This window comes from Bos javanicus, chromosome 13 (genome assembly GCF_032452875.1).
Source record: "Bos javanicus breed banteng chromosome 13, ARS-OSU_banteng_1.0, whole genome shotgun sequence".
NCBI lineage: Eukaryota > Metazoa > Chordata > Mammalia > Artiodactyla > Bovidae > Bos > Bos javanicus.
This window is the reverse complement of record NC_083880.1, coordinates 58,137,835-58,162,435: the sequence shown is the minus strand read 5'-3', so window position 1 is coordinate 58,162,435 and position 24,601 is coordinate 58,137,835. Positions and strand designations below refer to the sequence as shown.

The 24,601-nt window shown below is 45.4% G+C and overlaps 1 long non-coding RNA gene across 1 annotated transcript; it reads right to left on the bottom strand.

Annotated features, from left to right (window-relative positions):
• Positions 1-613: 613 nt before the first annotated feature.
• LOC133259483 (uncharacterized) lies at positions 614-21,474 on the bottom strand. Its single transcript, XR_009740421.1, has 4 exons — positions 17,579-21,474; positions 17,012-17,096; positions 13,779-13,972; positions 614-5,075 (listed from the first exon to the last, which is right to left on the bottom strand). It is a non-coding gene; the product is annotated as an uncharacterized LOC133259483 (long non-coding RNA).
• Positions 21,475-24,601: the final 3,127 nt, after the last annotated feature.

The following is a 24,601-nucleotide window of genomic DNA, read 5'->3' as shown; positions in this document are numbered from 1 at the left end:
CCCCTACATCACTGGTGTTTGTGGCCAACTATATAGATTGATCAGAACTGTGCTTTCCTATTTTTAAGATTCTAAAGCATCAGATATAAAGTTCAAATCCATGCATCTCAGTGATCAATTTCCCTCCCATCTCTTAAACAAATGATAATATAGCCATATAAGAATGAAAATAAAAAAAAAAGAATGAAAATCTTTCTGCTTTATGTCTCTATCAAAAGCCAATATATCTCTTTATGGAAACGGTTCCTGCAAGAAGGGGAGGCGTGAGTGCCTGAGAAAAAGGTCAGAGTACAATTTATAACAAAAGTACAATATTAGAAAGAGTGCCATAAATCATGCTTTAGTAGATTTCTTTAACTATCACATCTCTCACAAGTAAAAAAAAAATGGGGCTATATTTGCAGCAACTCCAAGTAGAACATAAATTTAAATGATGTATTTGTTCTGTTCACTGATAGGAGACTAATCTTACATTAATATATTTTCTTCCCGTCAAGAGTTATTTACATATGCACAATATTTCAGTTAAAAATAAAATATAAAACCATAAACTATATTTTATGGGAAAGCATGACGGAAGCCAAATACGCAAATCTATTGAAGACGTAAAAGCTTCTAGTAAAGTACTTTATTTTTGGAGAGGGGGTAACTGGGGGTCAAATAATATCATCAGTAATAGACAAAACAAACTGCTACCAGACAGTCTGATGTCATGGAGGCTCCCACACTCAGGGAGCCACCTGGTTCTACAACCTTTGCACAGACTTCCTGATCTGGCATGTAGGGGCACAGAAGCAACTCAGTGCCTGCCAGTGCCTGTCCCAGGAGCAGTCCCTGTGACCGCAGATGGAAAAGGGGTCCCTGGAGGACACAATATCAAAGTCTCAGAAACTTTTCCTCCCCAGGCAGGTATGACACCGTCAGCTCCCCTTCAAGTTACGGTAAGCAGCACGTGCCAAGCTCAAAGTGACCGGCTTGCAGTGATCACAGATGGGTTAGTTCTGTTCTTGCAGCATGCCGAGGGTCTGTAACATTCCCCCGCTTTGGTTCTAGGGCAGCAAAAAAGGTAAGATCTTGGTTCTGGTCGGACAGCAAAGCCAGGACAGTCTCTTCAGAAACTCCAAGATGAGGGTTACCGGCATTTCTAAAATAGGCTAAAAAGACAAGACACGAAACTGAATCACAGGGGCCATGAACTGTGTCCTAAAACACACGCTGGTTTGGGCTGGGTTTTCTCTTTTTTAAAACCACGTCTCAGGACAATACACCGTGTTTCATAAAGCCCTTTAAAGTAGTAAAATTGCTTTAATCAAAGAGTATCTCCTAACTTGTAAACACAAACTTTTTAGAATAGGTAGGCATATTTTTAAAACTATGACTAAAAATCTTTTAATATTATCTTTTCTTCCCTCCAATACAAAAGAATCGGCAACTTAGAACACAGGAAGTGGGGGTCAGGTTGCTGGCAAGCTAGGGTACAGGATGGGAGAGAAGAGGCAAGACGGGTATATGCAGGGCAGGATTTAAGACATTTGCCTGTACCCCTGGTGCAGAATTGAACTATCTTATGTTAGGCCCTGTTCAGGCTTAAAATAACTGACTAGGTTGGGATATAAACTATTTCTGACTGACGACAAAATTAATATCATTAAAACCAATCATAGTTAATGCTTAAATTGACTTCCTTTCATAATCTCTATGTCAGAGCTTAAAACTCATAAAAGTTTCTCTCGTTTCTAGAAGACTATGTAATGTTTTGTGTTTTAGCATATGTTTATTAAATATAAAATAGCTATCGAATTTTACTAGCCATTTTATAAGTAACGTTTTATGCATAAAGTAGGGCTTCCCTGATGGCTCAGCAGGTAAAGAATCTGCCTGCAATGCAGGAAACGCAGAAAATTTGGGTTTGATCCCTGGGTCAGGAAGATTCCCTGGAGTGGGAAATGGCCACCCACTCTAGAATTCTCACCTGGCGAACCCCATGGACGGAGGAACCTGGCAGGCTACAGTCCGTGGGGTTACAAAGAGTGGGATATGACACATACACATGCATAAGACATAACAATTTGTATAATAAATCTGAAGTATGCCATATCACACAATTTGCCACAGTTCCTGAAAGAGGAAAACCAGCTGCTGTCTGATGAAATTTAAAATCTGTAAGCTCAGAAAACTGGCCCAAGTACCCTTTTCCAATAGTATCTGCCTCAGAGCTTTGGCAAGCAAAACCCTCTCGTTTGGCACAGGATTTGATATGAGGCTTAAAAGGCTGGGCAGTATGTGTTCGACAGACTGGTCCATGGGGATACACTCTTTGCTCACTACTGCCTCTGATGAAAAGAAAGTCACAGCCAAAAAGTGGACATTTTTCACTAGGGGTCAGCATGCTTTTTCTAAAAACATACACTTCTGTGATTCCAAAGAAGTAATTTCAGGATCGTTTGGTCTGAGAAGTATGTGTGTGAATTTCAAAATCTCAACCACTGAATTTGGTTATTACCACTTTATAATTCACTGCCAAGCACTGGGGTCCAACTGCCCGTAACATCTGGTGGAGAAGGCAAAGGCTTTGGAGTCAGACAAGTCCTGGTTCAAAACCCAGTCTGATCACTTACTGGCTTCGTGGCCATGAGTAAGTGGTTTTACCTTTCTGGGCCTCAGTTTCCTCATCTGTACAATGCAGCAGCAACGAGAATGCAGACATCCTTGAGGAGTCTAGCATGGCGCCAAAGTAAGGGTGAGGAACCTTCACGCCCGGCATTCACCAGGCCTCAGGCTCTGAGGACAGGGGCCACGCCTGTCACGTGACAATCAAACCCCAGACCCCAATCCAGCGCCCGGCCATCTGTGCATAGGTAACAAATGCAGCTTCCGTGAAAACCACCAGCATTCACCGCTGCTCTGCTTACAAAGAGTCTCACGTGTATGCTCCCAACTCGTTCTCATAGCCAGTGGTGGAAATCAGAGCAAGCCTAGTTTTACAGGTGAGTCCACTGTGACGGTGACACCCAAAGGTTCCTAATCCGCAACCAGGAGCGAGGTGGGGGTTCTAAACCAGGAAAATGGGTTCTAAATCCTGAAGTTCCTCCGCCTACAGGGGAGCAACAGCAGCTGACATCTACGAGTGCCTTCCAGGTGCCTGGAGCTCTGCTGGGTAACGCGGGCGCATCTGCTCATTGAAGCCTCAGGACCATGCCAGGAGGCAGACCCCTGCCACCGAAGCCCCGTCTCACAGAAGGCAGAGAGGCAGCGCAGAGGCAGAGAGGGGGCTTTGCCCAAGACCACTCGGCAGGGAGACAGGAGACTCGGCCTTCAGACTAACCGGTTTTGACTCCAAAGGTGGCCCCGCTAACCTCCAGGTTATGCTCCCTCCCCACCTTTAAATGATAATCCACATGACCCTTGGGAGGTTCTCTTGGCTGAGTCCTCTGTCCTTCTGTATGTGTTATTGTAGGGTTTTCTAAATCTTTAATGAAAGCACACACAAGAAAATTGATTTTTCTTAGACAAAATTAGTTGGTCCCTTTTCCCTTTATTTCATTGTGGACTGTCTGAATCTCAGAAAAAAAAAAAAAGAATTTTAAAATAAAAGCAAATGTCTCTCATTTACCCTTTCTCCACAAAATAGGATTTTATCTTTTTATCTTATCTTCTTGATAAAAGCCTGCAGTACCAGGCCTGTGGTTGGTGAATTTGGCACTAACTCTGCCCCAAGTTTGCCCTTCTACAAGTAAATGGCCATGGTTCCCCTGTGATAACCCCTGCAGGCCTGCGGCAGCCCCTCGTGAGTTCTTCAGTGGGGAAGGCGGGGCTGGTTCCCAGAGACAGAAAGGGGGGTCTGGGGCCAGGGTCAGGCGGAAGCCAATCCCAGCTTTTACTACACTGTTGGCAAAGCTGGGTGACAGGCACACAGGAGTTCACTATGCTCCTCCCGCTCCCTCTGTGTGCCACAGGGTATGTGCCTGAGGAAAAGTTAAAACTGTTAAAATAGCACTTTAGCAGAAAACAAACAAACAAACAAAATCATGGTTTTATACTTCCTATGTGATCCTGAGCAAGTTACTTAACCTCTTTGGGCTTCAATTCCTCCAACTAAAAACAAACTGGAAGTGTATGGGCACACCGAGCTCCACACCGGGGGGACCTTCCTGTCAGCATCAGAGGCGTTGGCATTAGATGTGGGATGAGAGGCCTGACACACACAGGCGATCAAAAGTGGCAGCCACCGTCCCTAGCCAAACACAATCATGCCCGTGTTTCTGAGATGCTGGGTAGAGAGGGTGGGCTTCCCACGTGGCGCAGTGTTAAAGAACCTGCCTGGCAACGCAGGAGATGCCAGAGATGAGGGCTCCATCCCTGGGTCGGGAATATCCTCTGGAGGAGGAAATGGGAACCCACTCCAGTACTCTTGCCTGGAGAATCCCATGGACAGAGGAGCCTGGTGGGCTACAGTCCATGGGGTCGCAAAGAATATGACACGACTGAGCAACAATTAGAGAGGGCTCCCTGGGGACCTGAACTTCACCTTAAAGAGATGAAGCTGTCTCTGCCCCACTACTCTGTTCCTCACTGCCCCCACCCCCCAACTTCCCCAGAAGCAGGACCGGACATGACCGGAGCAGGGTCTGGACCTAGCCCCCACGCACTGGGCAGCAGGTGCCAGGAGAGCAGGAGGTGGTTCCCACCCTGCTACGGCATCAGCACGCCGGGCACACAGCAGGTGCCCGGCTGCTACCCACAGAGGACTGCACAGAGGGGCTGCAGAACCCTGGGCAGGTTCTTTGCCTGACCAGGCTGTGGCGTGAGGGGGCCTGGTCCGCTGATCCCCAAGCTTCTGGCCAGTCCTCCAGGGCTGGGATCCTTCGCCTGGTGCTGTGCGTTGATGTCACACAGGAAACGTATGCTCGTGCTGGATGCTCCCCTGGGGCCCCTGCCAACCTGACAAATGAAAGCAAATGCTTGCCTTCCGACCCACTTAGAACAGTGCCGGAACCGTGGGATGAGTTCACGATGAAACTGAATCCCAGTGCACTTCCACTGTTTGAACAGAACTTCTGCAGAATTGCCACAACCTGTGAAAAATATTAGAAGAGCAAATTTAAAATGCTGCCATCTACTTGAATTATGAATACTACTCTACACGGAAACGAGACATTTTTATGCACCGTTCCACTTTTAAAATGAATTTATAAGCACGGGAGAAAGTAATTTTTGTCACAGTGATCATTAGAATACAGAGGAAAAAAGATGTTTAAATATATGGCATTTTACACACACACACACACACATAAAACCCTTCATAAAAAACAGAATTTTAAAAAGGGAATGGCATTAGAAAAATACATTATTAATCTTAAGATTCCAAATCTGAGAAAATGTCCCCTTGCTAACTAAATCATTACCTTTCAGAACATGCCATTTTTATAACATTTTAACACCATCAGAGTACCTTAGTAAATCGATATTTTCAAATGGGTTTTTTTTTTTTTCTCAGTGTTCAGCTGGTATAAGCTCACATAAAACAGGATCATCTTTTCTTCGCTGGAGTCTACTTACTAACTACTTTTTTAAATAAAACCGTGTTAGAGAATCAACCCAATCTATGTTTAGAAGAAAACACTAAGCCACTGTTTAAAGGGTGTGATACATAAAGTAATTTATCTACGATTTTCATACTCAGGCACACAGTTAAACCAAAGAGCTAACTTTATATTAATAAAACTATAATACAGTTTCTAATTTTAAAATAAAAGCTGCTTTCATGAGTAAATGGACAAATTAAGCCCAGATAAAATACAGGAGTTAAAATGGAAGAAACATAAATATTCCTTTTTCTAAAAATCATAAACAGAAAAGGCCATGATTCCTGACTAATTTGAAGGAGATTCACTGAACCTCAGAAACTTTATCTGCACACAACTTTAAGGCAATGTGCATTAAATGATCATAAACATAATTGGGATTATGGAGTTCCAAAATCAGTATCAACTGTCTGAAATTAAAAAGAAAATAAATTATGAAATGTGAAAAACATTATTTATCTCTTTACTCTCATTTCATCTTACAGACAAAAATAGCCGGGCGTGAAATCAACGGAAGCTGAGGGAAAATGGCTACGCAAAGAAAAGTGAAGAAAAACAAAGAAATCTTAATTCTTCATCTCTCTCACGCACACAAATCAAACCAAAAGAAAATAAGTTAGACTTTGTAAAACAGAGGTTGAGAAATTTATGAATAAGGGCTTTAATCTTTCAACTTTAGGTTATCATTTCGAAAACACATAAAACTTTTAAATATCAGATAACATAAAAATAGCCAGGACGCTGAAGTTCCCGAAGATCAGCAGATCAAGGGGAAACCAAACGAGGTTTCCCGGTCGCCGCAGCCCCGACGCTGCAGACTAACTGCTCTGCCTGAGCTCTCGGCTCGCGCTCTCGCACGAGGTCCGCTTTGGGAGAACCGAGCCGGGCTCCGCGCTCCCGGGAAAATCCATCACCCGCCGGCGGGAACAAGCCACCGCCAGAGAGCTCTCTCCAAGTGGGGAAGGGGAGAGGGGAACAGAAACAAACGGCATGATTTCCACCCTGGCAAAGGAAACGAAATTAAAGAGTGATTGCGTGGAAGTTAGAACCAGAAGCCAGGGGTGCCGATGAATACTTTCATATCAAAAATTTTAAAAAAAGCACTGTTTTCAGAAAAATGATACCAGTATCGTGGGCACGGAACACACAATTTATATCGGTGGGCTTCGGCTTCAATAACCACCGCACAGATGTTGGCAATAACGCCGTCGGGCGAGGCTAGTCGGCTCGGCCCGGCCCGGGAAACGGGTCCTCGCAGCCAGCACCGGCACCAGCACCGGGTCCACACCGTGCCCTCCCTGGATCGCCGGCCCCGGGAGGTGGATCAGCCGGTCCCTCGTCCCGACTTCATCCTTGGTCTCCGGCCCCCCGTTCCCGGTTCCTGCCGGCCTCCGGCCCCAACCCCACCCGGGGTCTCGGTCCTCGCATCCCCATCGGCGCCCCCGACCCGGGGGAGACGGTTCAGCCCAGCCTGAGGCGGGCCGCGCCGAGTTTCCGCATCGGCCGCTAGAGGGCGCGATGCCTTCACGGAAAAAAACGTGGGCCTGTTTTTCTCAGAAAATGCGCCGGGAACAAGGCATAATGACTCAAACCTCAATCTCTCAAATTAAGCATAATGATTAAGGATCACAGCGAAGAGAAAATCTTTTCGTTTGCCCCTGGCATCGGCCAAATCTTATCCCGAAGAGCTGCAAAATCCTGATGGATTTCTACAGGGAAGACAATTATTTGAGAGATTTCTAGTTGAGGGCAAGAAAAATGAAAACAAGAGATTACAGAAATAAATCTTGAGGAGGTGAAAACTAACACCCAAACAACACGACCACAAACAAATCTACTCAATACTGCGGAAAGCACATTCTACACCCCAGGAAGGAGAATTATTTAAGGGGACAATTTCACTCTTCTGCAATCACCAAGACCTTGAACATTCTTCTTGCCGGCACACAATGGAGTTAAATAACTCCTTCACGCACAAAATGAGCCACCTTGGGGGACGTTTTTATTCAATAATCACCTCATCTGGGTTAGACTTTCTCATCTCTCTCACTGTAGCATAATTTTCTTTAGGAGCTGAAGTGTATAAACCACGCTGTGTCCTTAAACAGAGGGTTACACTCAGAATGTTCAAGAAAGCTTTGGCAAAAACTGCTCCGATTAATAGGAGAATATTGAAGAGCGAGTGATTCATCTTTTATTTGGTTCGAATAAATTGCCTTATAGAACAGCAGAACACTCTAATTCCAAAGTGACTCTCGCCCTGTCTGCCTCTGAAAATGAATGTCTCCCCGGAGACTGTGGTATTTGTAACTTAGAGCTTTGGAATTCAGTTTATCCCTTAATAAAAACATAATCTCTTTATCCAGAAGAAGACTCTTACTGCTACTTTAGAAATCAATTATAAGGTAGGGAAATTAAGAATTATTCCATCTAATTTGCCTTCTCATATCCCCGAACAGGTTTTACTTACTCTGCTAGTTCATATGGAAACCTCCAATTCCTGTTGTTATCGGTCACTACAAATTCTTGAAGCTGATAAAGATATTCTCTCCTCTTGTCTTCATGAAGCAACTAGTTTTTAAAAATTTACATATAAATAAGAATATATAATCCTCCAGAACGCCCCCCAATACTCTGTTTTCTTATAAACTTCAGGTTATACATCTGTGCCTGGCCATAGCCGTATGTCTCCCTGACGCCTGTGTCTCCATTACCCAGAGTGGCTGTGAATTAGCTTTGCTGTGAACACACGGACAGTGCCTCCCTGACTGCTTCCAACCTTTCCCCCCTGTTTCGTGTATGTGCTTGTGTGTTTCTACACGCCCTCCACTCTTCCATCTTTCACAATTTCCAGCCTGGAAGAAAAAAAACAACAACAAAAAACCCAGGCCTGTGTGTGCTCGGGAGATAATGCCACGCTGCTTCCCAGGGAGGAGGCGCTGCTCGCGCGCTCTGTGCCCACACCAGCCAAGCAGCAGGCGCCCAGCTCTGTCAAGGGCAGCTCCCGGTCGTCTGGATGCGACTAATTAGTTTCTTGAGGTCATTTTTAAACTCTCAGTTTTACACTCATCATTCCTTTAGGAGGGGAGAAAAAAAAAGACAAGGAGGCAATCAGCACCATCTTGCAAGAAAAACCTCTTCATGCAGAACTGAGATTGGATTTCAGCCGGGCTCTTCCCTTAGATGACCCCGGGCAAGGCACACGCCGCCCGGCAGCCCAGCTTCTCCTTTCCCGGAGTGTAATTCTCCATGGCATTAGAACTCTAAGGGACAGGGGGATTAGGAGGAAAGACAGAAAAATATTTACCCACCACTGAAAGAATGCCCACTTTAAGACTGTGGATGATACGTTTCAACTGAAGAAACCCAGACAGCTGCTTTTTTTTTTTTTTTTTTAACTGAATCTATACCTACCCAGGGTTTTAAAAAATTGTATTGAAGAGGGGAGGTTTGTTTATTGTTTTAACCCTTCTCCCTACCTTTAGAAAATCATACAGGTGTTTGAGGACTCCTATTCATACTTCATCCAGGTCCTTTAGAAATCCATTGAAGACGGGTAGCAGGTGGGCTGCTGTTAACTGATCCCCAAAGATCACAGCAAGCTCGTGGAAAGAGAAGGCCAGGGTGCACTGGACTTTCCACGGGGTGGACCACAGAAGGCAAGCAGAACTCAGTGTTATCAAGAGAGTAGGTGGCATTTCTGGAGCAAAACTGATACTGCCAAGTGCTGACCACTTAAGGCTCTATTTCATCAGAGGCCAGTAAACACGCCAACGTCGGCCACAAAAAGCACAGGTCAGTGGGCCTGGCCGCAGCTTCCCCGTCTCCTAATTAGCTGTTCTGTGCCAGCCTCTGCAAAGGCTCCTTTTACCTGCACGTCGGAGGCCAGCGTCTTATATGTACCTTTCAGGCAGTGCCAGTTCTGCCGGCCCAGGGTGAGCGCCACCCCCAGGCAGGCTGCAGGAGCAGTGTTAGGCTATGTTGGTATTGACGGTCTGTGCTGCTGGGTCGGTCATGGACACACACTGATCTAGCAGGGGCTGAGGTTTTATGTCCTGGGAAATGGGAGAGAAAGGAAACCATCATGGTTGTAGGAGAGAGGGAGAATACTCACGAAAGACAAGGTGGTTGGAACTTAAATGTGAAAACAGCCAAGCAGAGACGTAAGAGGGAGGAGAGGCCTGGACCGACTTCTGGTTTTGCAGGGGGGTGAGTTTTCAACCTGGACGCAAGTTAAAGCAGGGTCGTTTCCAAACTGGTCCAGCACCATGTCACAGAGCACAGTCGAGAACATCCACGTCTGGTTAGACTGGTCCAGGAAGCTCCGGAGAATGCAAACCCTCTCCTCTTCTCCTATAACTGCCCCAGCCTCTATGGCTCGAGGCCCTCACTCTGCTCACTACTACCTTTTTCCAATGGATGGAACGCTGCCTTCTTAAGACATTACCCACTCACCTTTTCTCTATAAGGACAATGGGATTCAGTGATTACAAACCTTTAAGAGAACTTCCATAGCACAAGAAACTAGCCATGAGGTAGAACAAAACCAAACATGGTTCAACAAAGGAAGTTGTCAAAAAGTTTTCAGACCGAAAAAAAAAGGACTTAAATGGTTTGCATAAATAGACATTAAACATTAATGTATACGTGTCAAATTCTTTTCTCATACTTCATTTTGTTTTATTAAGATACCATTCTAGATTGTTCAGAATACTTTAAACACTACTTGAGAATTTACTTTTTTTTCAGTTGGAGAGGAAATATTAGCAACAGAGATTATGAACTAAGATATGTCATTAATATTGATGGAAGAAAAACATTTGGCTCCAACAGCCATTCTTAAATTTAACTTCCAGATAATGTAAAATTTTGAGTTGCTTTTCTTGTCAAGGAACAAACCTGTAATTTAGATTTATTCTCTTCGAAGGGACTGGGGCCCATCACCCCACTGCCAGGTCCGCCTGGACCCTGCAGACAGAGTGGGCAGGTTAGCAACACAGTCCAAAGGAGGAAGCCGCCCTACTGCTCCCCCTTCAAAGAACCCTCTTTCAAGGCCAGAAATGACTTCTGCAAACCAAGGCCAGAGCTCCCCCTGAAGTCAGTGGCATTTCTCTAGATGCAAAAAAATACATTTGCAAGCTTATATTTGATATCGCACAGGTCACTCACTGAAGGTGCATCTTACATTCAAGGCTGCTTGAGGCTCTTACAAAAGACAGGCTCCCGTTGGTGGGTACCAACAACCTGAGTCTGCATTCACCCTTCTTTAAGCCCCAGGATCCCCGGGATGGCTAACTGATCAACACTCACACGTTTAAAGCATAGACCACTCCAGAAGGCAGAACAAGGTTTGTAGGAAATGGTGATCAGTACCCCCAGCGTTTCTCAGGAATGGGAGAGTGCCTCCCGGCTGGACTCCAGAGAGAGAGCGTGGACAGTGAAGGGGAGGACCCATTTAATCTGAGTGAAAAGACACGGCTGATAAAAGAGTATTTACTTAGGAAACTGTTCTCAATTTTCACATGTACAAACACCTCTAATGTTTGCTGATGAACCTTTACATTAGGTTAACAATTAAAATGAGCAGGACCGTCCGGCGGTGACATATTGGTCTCTGATCATTGATTAACTGAGATGGACCTGACCTTCTCCTTCAACCATAACATGGATTTTCCTACTTGCACTTGAAATGTCATACTGTCGACTAGCTTAATGGATTCTGACAAATCAGCTCAATATATGATCCGGGAAAGTCGATTAATACACCGATAGATGCTTCGCTTGCTCTGAGGCATACTACCAGAACCTTCAATTCCCAAGGTTTTCACTGAAATGTACCGCTCATCTTAATAGAGGGACATGATAAAACAGAAAATATTTTGATGTGATAACCTAAGACCTCAATTTCTCCAAGTTAATAAATTCACAGAGATTAATAAATAATAGATCATTTCTCTTCCTCCAGGAATTAATTTTATTCCCAAGTCTTCAGTGCCATCATTACACACAGAACTTACTCCTGGAGCCAAGTTAAGGTTTAAGTAAACCACCCCAAGTCAAAGCAACCCCAGAAGGAGCTGGGAGGTCATTTCCCCAGAAAATCACCAGGCAGTCAAAAGAGACAAGTGGGAAGAACAAGACCCTCTTTCCCCGGGACAGCTCTGGATTGAGTCGGTGCACAAAGATGGTAGAAGGGGGAGCTGGACCAGGGTCAACACAAGGGCTGAGGGAACCAGTCTCCCAGCTTCACCTCCTCTTCTGCCTCATTACTTAAGCTCTTTGAGGTTTTTTTGTTTGTTTGTTTTTTCTTCTTTTGCAACTAGAAGCATCCTGACTGACCCCTTAGGAAACCAAGGGTCAAGTTCAAGCTGCCTGACATACCTCAGGATAAACCAAAAGCCCAGCTATGCAGACCCTTCAAGATCCATCACTCAAGAACACCAGCTTGGAAGTGTCTGTTCTTTCGTTTCTGTTTTCATGCCCATGTATGACAAAGAAGCCCAAAGAGTACCACGTCTCCCACCAAGATATACATGACCACACCTTTCCACTTAACACAGATGGTTTTTATACTCCAGGCAACAAGGGTAACAATATGAGCTTTCTTGCCTATTTTTTGAAACCAATCAGCAAAACAGGATATCATCTCATCCCTTACTAGTCAAAGGCAACCTTAACGAATTCTTAAACATTTAGGATTTGGACCGTTGTCATTCGTCTTTTGTTTTGCTTTACTGGAGTGAACCAATGGGGGTAAAGGGAGGTGATAAGTTAGTTTAATCATGAAAACCAAAGTATAAACTGTGAGAATGGATAAACAATTGGTACTCTGGCCCTGGAGACCACAATTTTGAAGATTGCCCATCACAGCCCATACAAATGAAAGAGTACCAACACGCCATGACTTTATGAGCACAGATCCCTCGCTGATTTTAATTCGATAGGCTTACCATTACCTGGGAAGGACCCCAGCTCAAGGGGGTCCGTGTGCAAGCTTAGTAGGAATTAGGAAGGCATCAGAGCCTCGAACCACAAGCAAGCTGGAAAGCTGGAGAAACTTAAGGTGAGAAATAAACGCCAAATCATATGATATAGTTTATGTGTAGAATTTAAACAAAAAGGTACAAATGAACCTCTTTACAAAACGGAAGTAGAGTCATGGATGTAGAAAACAAACATAGGGTGGCCAGGAGACAAGGCAGGGGGAGGGGTAAGCTGGGAGACTGGGGTTGATATAGACACACTACTATAGGTAACTAGCAATGATCCGCTGTGTAACACAGGGAGCTCGACTCAGTACTCTAATGGCCTACGTGGGAAAAGAATCTAAAAACTAGCGGATATGCCTATATGTGAAACCGATTCACTTTGCTGTACATCTGAAACTAACACACTGCACAGCAACTATGTTAGCTGCTCATTCATTTCCTACTCTTTGTGACCCTCATGGACTGTAGCCCACCAGACTCCTCTGTCCATGGAATTCTCTAGGCAAGAATACTGGAGTAGGTTGCCTTCTCCAGGGGATCTTCACAACCCAGGAATCGAACCTGGGTCTCCTGCATTGCAGGCAGATTCTTTACCACCTGAGCTACCAGGCCAATAATTTTTTTTTTTTTTTTTTAAAGAAAGAAGTGCTGGGCTTCCTCCTTGTCCTAGACGTGGAGTCCAGGTCTCACCTGTGCTGGCTTCAGACTAGAGGAGAAAAAGTGATGAGCTACTGGCTTTTCAAAATCTCTCCCCCAAAAACAGCATCCACCACCCATCCTGAGCAGCCAGGTGTGAGAGGAGGCCCACAGGACAGGCTGGAGGTGACACACAGCTTGAAGGCTGCTGTCAACTTTACATTCTAGGAGCTGCATGAACTCAACTTCCTCTCATCACTGAAAGATGTGAATGTCGGTCAGCGGTGAGATGGAGCCTTTAGGCATTTAATTCCCCCCAAAGAAGCAGGTCTCGTCATCTCTGGGGAGGGGGGAAGGCGCTTTTTGGTCTCCCACCTCTGTTTTGTGGAGGAGAGTCAGTGTTATCAATCACCCCATTGATTGGTTGTCTAGTTATCCAACACATGACCTTAAGAATAAAATTAAATTTGCCATTTATCATCTCTGCCAGGATATATTAATAAAAGAAAATGCGGCTTTGTGATTTCTGTCACATCCTCAGTGACAGAGGGACAGAGCAGAGACTTACCGTGCTTGCTAATATCCTGGCTGCGGAAAGCTCGCCCCACGGTGGTGAGGTCAGCTGGGGGCCCTGGCTGTCAGGGGCAGGGATGGGACCTGTCATGGACACTTCACTTGGCCCTTCTCTTGGCTGGTGCTAGGCCTTGTTCACAGAGTCAGGCTGGGCAGCTCTCCGTGCAGCTGATAATCCCTGAACTTGAGCTGCAGGAAGAGAAGTTTCGAGAATTTTAATAACTGGATTTGGCTTTACAATAAGACAGGCTGGATGCAAACGTGCTGCACAAGCACAGCACCCCCACCCCGCCTCCCGGCCCCCGCACGAGCTCTCGCTGAGATGCTGAGGTTTACAGACATTAACTTTATTCCAGCTAAACACCAGCCATGCACAGAGCATCAAACCTGAAGTCGAAAAGCCTCAACTGGGAAGATCAGAGTTTAACTTCATCATCTTTCACAGAAAGACAACACAGTGTCCTGAACACCGCTGTCTGGGAGGCCCAGAAGCACAGTGGGCGGGGGTCCCCCATTTATAAAGTGGACAGCTGCTGGCCCTGCCACACACGCATGCACATGCATGAGCTGAGGCGATCTTCATGGATGGCTGAAGACCTCGCTCCCAAGCCCCCAGGGCTACTCGCTCTTTCTATCCTCGACTTGACAACCTGAGGCTATCCTAACAGTGAAGATGACATATTTCACGTGCCTTTCTATAAAAACCAACTCATGTTTCCAAGGCCCCGGCTCCACACACATAGCACTCCCTGCATCCTGTTTTCCACCAGTCAAATCCCAGACAGTCAATGAAATATTTGGAGCTTGCAAAGACCACACCCCGCCATGGCTAGGGCACGAATCCTCAACGTGGGGTTTCTTTCTGAATCTTTGGGGTCCCAGATCCCTTTGAGCACTGATGAAAGTTGTGGGTCCTTTCTCACAAAGAGATTAAGTCCGCATCTGCATGCAGGATTTCACAAATGCTTTGGGGAAACTGGAGGAAACCTCTGAACTCATCCCTGACTTCTCGAGATGATAGACTCCTGGCCATTGCCTACAGCCCGCCTCACATGTCAGCTGCTCTGCCAGGTCTTCTCCCAGACCCTTCCTCTGCCCCCAGGACGGATGGCTTCCTGGCCTGCGCACCCGCCCCTGCCCCAGCCCCTGACACTCCCTATGCAGGGGATTGTATCCACAATCCCCTCAACCAGGCCATAAGGGCCTTGTGTGTCTGTCATCACAGCCTCAGCACCCAGTCCAGGTCCAGGCACTGAATAACTCAGCTTTAGAAATGCATTTTCCAAGAACAGACCTTTGTCTATAACTATTAGGAGCGATATGTTACATGTGCTTGATCCTTCAGCAAACGCTGAGTTAATTTCCTTTATGAATTTAAAGACACAGAATAATCACAGGGCTAACTGGATTTTCACATTTCCTTTCCCGAAAGGCTTCACAAATCTTTGCCTGGCAACAGCAGCAAGTGTTGTTTTTTTTTTTCCAGTTTCCCCAACTCAGGGAAGAATACAAATCTAGCCGTGTTTAGAGAAAGAAGAGGCGTGATGATGGATATGGACCGCAGGGCCTGGCTCCCAGATCAGACACTCTGTGGGAACACTAGTCACGGCATGAAAAATACCCCAGAGAAGAAGTTGTACTTTTCCTGGCTGCACAAAGGCAAACATCTTCAGCTTTAGGTGAGGGCTGAGTTAACAGGCTCTGAAAGGGGCACTGTCCTTAGCTGTTCATAACTAGAAAGGGCATTGTCACACAGGAAGTGACAGAACCGGGTCCAAGGAGCTAATGAAATTTCCACTGCTTAGGATGTGCCTGAGAACTGCCTGCTTTTACCTGAAAGCCGGCTCCAGTTTTGCAGGCATGGCTGAAAAGCAAGGAGGTGAAACCCCTGCTGGGACCTGCACAGTGGGATCCCCGGGGTGACAGCAGTGAGGAAAGACTGAGCCAGGCTCCCCCTGCACTACCCTCCCTGGGGGGGACATAAGGGAACGCACATACAGAGAAAGATGCAGTTTTCTCTCATCACGATGGACAACAGTTATCTTGAATGCCTGGATCATGCATCATGTGCTCTTGCAAGCTATCCAGAACTCTCTGGATTCCGCTCCTGGCCACATAGCCCCTGTGCATGGCCCCGGGTGAAATCCCGCCTCCCTCCCGTGGCCAGCCTCACTCAGCAGCAGCTCTAAGTCCTTGCTTGTGTCAGGGAGAGGAGTTTGCCAATAAAAGGAAATTATTGAAAGCATCTTCAGGACACTCTGGGTAGGCCCAGGAATCCGGTCGAGGAGGGCCATGGATGGGGAGGTCGTTAACACTGGGGAGCTTTGTGGCCTCTGGGGGAAGACTGGTCAGCTCGGCTCCAGCCAAGACAGAGTTCTCCACCAGGCCACCAGAGGAGCTACTGACACGTGGGAAGGTGTTGGTGTCTGTGGACAGGCAAAGACAGAGTTCTCTGGGCAGAGCTGGCTCTGTCTGGCCTGGCTGTGCTGAAGTACGTTAAATTGAGGGAAGCAAGTTTTTAGCGCCATACAACAGACTGGAGATTGAGGGCATGAGGAGAAGGGGGTGACAGAGGATGAGATGGTTGGATGGCATCATCGACTTAATGGACATGAGTTTAAGCAAGCTCTGGGAGATAGTGAGGGACAGGGAAGCCTGGTGCACTGCAGTCCACGGGGACGCGAAGAATTGGACACGACTGAGCAACTGAACAACAAACAACAACAGACTGGAAGGAAATTGGGAAAAGGTGAGGCCCACGTCCTCACAAGCCAGTCCTCCCATCTACCTGGAGACCCAACCTCTCAGGTCTCCTAGGGCCAGAAGATACTAACCTCACAGAGAACAAGAGGCCCAGTCAGTACCCTCAGATCCACAGGGGGTACTTAGTGCACTGAAAAAGGCACAGGAAGGTGCAGCCAACCCCTCCACCGTGCCCAAGTGGTACATGAGCCCTGGCTTCGGTGCGCTGGCACCCCTTGGCATGGCAAGACTTCTTGCACTTACTGCTCATCAGTCCCTCCACCAGGGGGCAGGCGTTAGAAAATAAAAGGTGTGGGAGCTGGTAAGACCTGGCTACTCATGAGCCAGTTGGAAAGTCTTGATGAGGAAGACATGGCGCCCCAGGCCTGACCTTCAGCAAGAACTCAGTGAATCTTGGTGAAGAAAGGTGGAGGGAAGGATCCACCATCCCTACAGAGCATCCATACCACCTGAGATGTGAGTTACCTCCTCTCACACTGCTGAGTAACATTAACACTGGAGAGATGCTTGTGAACCATCTCGAATGGTCTGCTTAGAGTGTATCCATCATCTTCAGAGGGAAGACAAAAAAAAAAAAAAACAAAACCCAAGATCAATCACTAGAATATACAAGAAATACAGTGTAGGGCCGACAAACAGAGGGTCAGGAATGTCCCCTTCATGTGCATGTAAAATCCTATGGCACAAAAGTCTATTTGGGAGACTTCACATTTTCCCTGTGTGAATTGTCCAAAGAACTTCATTAATCAAATGGTAAAAGAAAATTTTCTTTATAGGTTATTTAATCACTACTCTCAATGAATATTTTATCTAAATTTAGGAGACAGTAGCTTCATTATTTATAACCCAGTAGTCATGTTTCAAAATCATTATTGCAATTACTTTTTGCTTCTTTACATAATTAAAGCTCTAATATTCCATCTTGCCCAGAAGGTCACTGTTACTAAAATTCCAGACGAGATAATTGCTAGAATTTTAGGTGGACGCTTGAGGTGAAGCGGGGACCCTGATAATTATCCGGCTGAAACTCACCAGGCGGAGGCTGTGTCCCCGCAGCCGCCTGCACCTGGTAGCCCAGGCTGATGTCTGAGTCCGAACCCGGAGCCAGTGGTCAGATGTTCAAGGTACCATCTTCCTGAATGTAGAGGCCAGCCCTGGAGGGCTGTTTGGCAAAGTGGACATGAAGGGGCCCAGGGACTGGAAGGCAGCCTGGAGCACCTGCAGCCAGAGAGGGCTCAGCGGGTACGGGGTCTGATTCACTTGATTCCAGGTGGGACAGATGGCTAACCACCAGACAACTCGCTGTCCACCAAATCATGTCTCAGCAGGTGTTTTGCTTTCTAAAAGCAGTCCCTCAGTTCCAAATAAACTATTTTTCAATAGAAAATCAGGAAAACTGTAGTACCATCATGTAGTTTGTATGCTTCCAGAATATTAATTCCATATCAAATAATTCCAGACTTTGTAAAGCATGTGAACAGCACTTATTAATCACTGTGGGCATGTTTATGACTGTAACAGAAAAGGTAACTTGGCGGTTACAGTTTTCTCCTCATTTTCATTTCTGGAATATTTGTTTGCTACCAACACTCCAGCCTTCTGAGATGTCAGGTATCCTAATAATCCTCACAAAGTCTAAATAAGCTGGTCCATTACTGAAAAGACACAGGACACAGTGACAAGTCCAGAGGCCATGCTGAGGCCTCAGAGTGGCCACACTCACCCATCGGCAGGGGTCACTGATCAGTGTGATGAAAAGGGGCCAGAGTCTGGACCTGCAGACCTCAGGGGACGTGTTGTGGGCCACGGCCAGGAAGCACTCGGCACAGGCTTTGCGCATCCCCCACATGCTGTCCGTGCAGAGCTCAAAAAACTTCGGGAGCTACCAAAGCCAACAGAACCATGCTGCTCTGACTCAGCCATCCTGAGCAAGGGCAGGCCTGACTCAGTGATGCCGTGGAGGCAGAGCTGTAAGTTAAGGGTGCAGAAAAGGGAACCAGATATGAGTCCAAAAGGAAGCATCTGAAACAAACAGAAATAATGAGAAGTAACTTCCTTTACCCCTTAATTCTAGCAAATGACCTGGTTAAATCCAACAAGATAAATACAGAAAAGCTCCCAAAGGCTGAATGACTGGTATCTGTTATATGAATTATAGAGAACAATTGTGGATGGCTTTGAAGTTCTGGATTCCCCAAGCAGCACATCCACCAAGGTAAGATGGTCTTTGGGGATGCTTTAGTCATAAGTGAAAGTGTTAGTCGCTCAGTCACGTCCGACTCCTTGCAACCCCCATAGACTATAGCCCACCAAGCTCCTCTGTCCATGGAATTTTACAGGCAAGAATACTGGAGTGGGTTGCCATTCCCTTCTCCAGGGGATCTTCCCCACTCAAGGATCAAACCCGGGTTTACCTGCATTGCAGGCAGGTTTTTTTTTTTTTTTTTTTTTTTTTATGTCTGAGCCACAGTCTTCCTTTTAGTCATAGAGGGCAGACTGTTAAAACCTGATAGTAATGCAAACTGTTCCTGTTCATAGAAGGCAAGCTGGGAGTGATGGAATGCAATGGGTTATCATCACCCTGGATATGGATGGTGGTGAGTCAATTTACAAGTTCACGTCGGTCCTCCTCAGTGTGACTGTGAATATATGGCACTTCAGTTAAGCTAGTTGTTGGATCTTACTGGTTCCTTCACTAATCGATGTATTCAATAAACGCTCTGACCTGTGTTCATCTTATATCTGTATGGCAGTCATGATTATGACCTCTTTTTAAATTTACCCTTTAAAAATAAGGCTTTGTTTTTAATATCCTTAGGTAAAATAATTAGCCAAAATGTTTCACAAATAGAAACATATGATCGTGGAAATTTCCACTTACAGAAGGATTAGTATGTTGGTCACTGCTCTTCTCCTGTCTGCTATAGGAGATAACGTTGTGTGTTCATGGCAACAGCCCACTAAAAATTATTTCAGAATTATGTTGAATGGCTACAGTTTAAATAGAACAAAATGAGCTTCTAAACTTAAATTTAAAAATCAACTTAAAGATGATACTTTTTGAGGTTAATTCAAACCATCCAGGTATTATGCCCTGTCACATAAAAGTGGCAAGTGCTTACTCAGCACAGTTCTCTGGGGACCTGGTGCTCAGTGGGCAGTGGAGAAGCAGACCAACATGACTAGGTGAAGGTCCCCCATCAGTGACACTGTAAAGAGGCATGTGAGGGACACACAAGTGTGAGGGACACACCCTGAACACAATGCTACAGAATGCCAAGAAGGGAGAAACTAACTCTGACACAGCGGCAGGTGAGTCCAGACAGGGAGAAAGCAAATGCACCTGCAAGCTGGGTGTGAACTGTGAGCAGGGTCCCCCCAGGCAGGGAAGCCTCTAGAGGGAGGTGGGTACTAATGAGCAGGGAAGTCGGGGAGAGAGGCGGTATGCAAGAGCAGAAAGCCTTGAGGCCCTGAAAAGCCCCCCAGCCAAAGGGTGACATGGTTCTCCACCCTGCTGTGCCAAGAATCACCAGGGTCTTTATCAAAAATACCCCCTTTCGCCTTCCCCGTGATTCACATGCATGACCAATGGTTAGAGCAGCAATCAGACCTGAGGGAGGTGGTGGAGGTGAGACAGGAAAGGCACCTGTGAAGGGACCCGGGCAGAGGAGGAGCAAATGGGAGTCTGGATTTTAATCTGTAAACCAAGAAAAGTCCCACAGGTACTGAAGCCCAGCAGTGAGGTGGTGGAACAGTGTTACAGAAAGAGTAGTCACGAAGGAACAGAGCTGGTGGCTTAGACAACAAGAAGAGACTGGGGGAAGTGACCAGAGAGGAAGCTACAGCAGGAGCCCCCAGGAAAGAGGCGGGGGCTGCTCCTGCTCAACCCCGCAACCAGCCACCCGGTGCTTAAGAGAAACCTCAGCTCCTGGAGTCAAGAAACCTGAAACTGATGAATGCAAAATTGAGCTGCCATTCCAAAGTAACAGGCTCATAAAGACAAAACTTTACCACTAATTTCAAAAGTGCCCTAAGATGTGCGTCGGCAATTACAATTTGCAAAATGTCATGTACCAAAAATTGTTCAGGGCCTTCTTGTCTGACAGCGTGACAAATATCACCAAAATCTGTAGCACGCACCTTAAAGAGGCAAAACGCATGCTCATTATTCTCAGATTTCTTTTTGTCTTAACAAATTGTGAAAACCAACAAGCAGGAAGCTTGAGAGCAATTACTCCGCTGGTCAGGCAGCTAACAAGCACTTACCGAGTCCGGCGCCCACTCGGCACCACCCAGGTGCCTTGGCTGCATTGGAAACAGAAGATTTACAGCTGAGCACCACATGCTAGGACGTTCTGGCTCCTAATTGTCTCAATACATAATGCATTTGGTTAGCAATAGAGCAAAAGAGACCCTTAATATTCTCTGCATGGTAAATGAGCCCTGTCTACTTGGCTCCACATCGTGTCATGAGGAGAGGCCATAGAGAAGATGAGCAGTTGCACAGCAAGGCGGAGGGGGAGGCTGCTGGGGACGGGGAGGGGGTGGGGAGGCAATGGCCTTCAGAAGGAAGACTCTGACAACCAAGTGACCAGCCATAAAAGGGGAGGGCAGAGCAGGGAGTGCAGTCAGAACGGACGGCAAAGCTAAGAGGGTCCTAGAGCCCCTCAGCCCACACAGTGAGAGGCCCTGCACACCTGGCCCGGTGTCTAAGCACAAGCCGACAGGTCTCAGCAGGTCCCTCCCTCCTGTGCCTCCCCGAATCTCCACGGCCCGAGTGGCAGGGAGAAAGGGCAGCGGTATTCACTGGGTCTTACACAGTTTACTCTGGCCGCACTTTTCATCCAGACTGTGTCTACTGAGGAAGTCCAGGCACTTTAAAGGAATCGATCTTGAATGTTTTAACTTTCTGAGTTTTGAAACCACATGATCCCACCTTCTGAACTTGAAAGAGCTTCCCGTAGCCACACAGTTCACAGAATCAAGGGAACAGCAGGCGTTCAACTGTGCTCTTGCTCAGCACTGATGACAGCTTGCAGATTACAAATAACAAGAAAAAACCCAGGTCACTTGAGATACCACAGCACAGATCTCACATGGATCACTAACTAGATTCTGAAAGCTAATATTCAAAATATTGCCAGAACACCCCAGGAGTCAAAACAGAGAACACCTTCTTTTGCATTTTGTCAAGTTATATCAATAGAAGGCCAACAGTTTTCGTCTTACTCAGAAGGGCTTCCCTGGTGGCTGAGAAGTTAAAGCGTCTGCCTGCAATGCGGGAGACCTGGGTTCGATCCCTGGGTTGGGAAGATCCCGTGGAGAAGGAAATAGCAATCCACTCCAGTATTCTTGCCTGGAGAATCCCATGGACAGAGGAGCCTGGTGGGCTACAGTCCACAGGGTCGCAAAGAGTTGGACACGACTGAGCACAGACATGATCAGAAGGTCTAAAGCCTGAGAGTTACCACTTACCAGATGCCTACTGTGTGCCCGACACATGCATGAAGCACTTATGAACATCCCCTCTTTCATGTTCCTCAAAACCTACGACATAAGTATCATTCATCTTCATTTTTCCAGATGAGGAAACTAACACTCAAAGAGGGGAACTCCTGTTACCCAAACCAAATATTGGTGAAGTGGGATATATAGGAATAGCTGGCTTGCAGGCCATCACCAAAGACTTACCAAACACTGGCAAGACTAAAAGGGAGCAGACCTTGGATACAACATGCCCTGCTGCTGTCTTTCTGCTCAGGGCACCCCTCATTCTGCACCAGCATGCAGGGTAGCTGAACTTAAAGTAAAAGCTACTGTTTTACTGGCTTGAGAAGTCAAAGGACAGAGACAGAGGTGACCAGAGCAGCTGGAAAGTGAGGAAGAAATCCTGGAAGAGAGCTAGACAAGGGAAAGCCCCCACCTGCCTGAGATTAAACCTTACTCTAACTCTCAGCTGATCTCGGCACCATGTGGGCACTGGGGAGGGGGTAAGGTTCACAGAGTGAAGCAATAGCTGGAAGGCAGAAGGAGCTATGTGGTTTCAGCTGCTGAGGGCTGAAGAGAGAGCAGACTCTAGAACAAAGTCAACACTCTTCAGAGGAAAAACACAGAGTCCAGAGTTTCTGCACTGTTTCGTCAAGAAGACACATTAGATAATAAAAATTTATAGACATGAGAACAAATGGGGAAATGTGACTTACATTCAAGGAAAACCTCAGTCAGTAGAAACAAATCCACAGAAGATCCAGATGTTAGAAGTAGTGAACTTTAAAAGGACTTTAAAGAGCTATTAACTAAAAGAAAAATACTCATAACAAATGAAGAGATAGGAAATCTCATCAAAGAAATGGGAACTATAAAAAAGAATCAAGACTTTTGACCAAGACACAGTAGCTTGGTCAGACAACAACAACAACATTCAATTAAAACTAATTATGTGTTAACAGGAAAAAGGGACCCATAGTAAAGAAAAAAACAGTCAACAAAAATCAACACCAAGATGATCCAAATGTTGCAAGCACCAGACAAGGACTTTCAGGGAGCTTTTATAAATATATTCAAGGATTAAAATAAAATATAAGCATAAAGAACATACAGGGAATCTACATCATAGAGATATGTCAACTACAAAAAAGGTAAAAAATGGAAGCTCCAGCACTAAAAACCATAATAACTCTGGTTAAAAAAAAAATGCAATGGAGAGGCCTAACAGCAGACTGGAGGTGACAAAAAGTCACTGAACTTAAAAAAAAGCAATTAAAATCACCAAATCTGAGCATCAGAAAAATTACTTTAAAAAAGTAAACAAAAATAGAAACCCAAACACCTAACGGGACAATATCAAGGGTTCCAATTTTATGTAATCCAAGTCGTGGACTGAAAGGAAAAAGAGATTTTAAAAAGCACTTAAAGGAACAACAGCCAAAACCTGCCCAAGTTAACTGAAGGGCATCAACACACAAATCCAAGGAGTTTAAGAAACAGAAAGCAGGAGAAACACCCACTCTACAAAGACACAGAGAACAATCTCAAGAGCTGACAGAGGAAAGAGGATACTCTACACAGCGCTATGATATGAATGACAGCTGACCTCTCCAGAAGACAGCAGGATGGTATCTTTAAAGTGCTGCAAGGAAAAACAAGAACAAACCTCAATTCTATATCCAGTAAAGCATCATTCAAAATTGAAGGCAAAAAAAAAAAAGACATTTTCAGATGAAAACAGAGATTTCATCAGCAGCCAACCAAACTAAAAACAGTACTAAAGTAAGTTCTTCAGGCTGAAGGGAAATGACATTAGATGGACACTCAGACCAAGGAAAGGAAACAAAAGCATCAAAAATGGTAAAAATGTGGGTATAAAAGGAGATTCATTTTTTTTTCTCTTTTTTTACTTGCTCTAAAACTTAGAATTGTTCAAATCAAAAATTGTAATGTCATATTACTGGGATTGTCATGTAATGTACATGTCATAATGTATGTGAAAACAGCAGCACAGAGGAGGGGGCTGAGGGAACTGTGTTGCAGCAAGGTACTATATTTTTTGAAAATTCTCAATAGAGAAATTAAAATGCAATACTACAAAAATAGTCAATTAGCCCAAGGAAGGCAGGAAAAAATTAACAGAAGAACAAACGAGACCAATAGAAAACAAACAAAGTGGCAGAATTAAATTCAAATATATCAATAATTCCATTAAACATAAGTGCAATAAACACGCCAATTAAAAGGCAGAAACTATCAGATTGGATATAAAAGCAAGACCAAACTCTGTGCCAACGAAAGGAAGAACATTTTCAATGTAAAGACATATACAGACATATGAGTAAACAGATGTAAACTGATATACTGTGATGGGCAGTAAGCACGAGAATGCTGGAGTGGTTATATTTATTAATCGTACTATCTCAGTGGACTGCAAGATACAGATTACTACCAGTGATAGAGAAAGTCACTTTTTAGTAAAAGCCAATACATGACAAAGACACTAACGTTAAATGTGTAGGTTTAAACCCTTCAAGTAGAAAAGAAGCTAGATTGAGAAAAATTAAG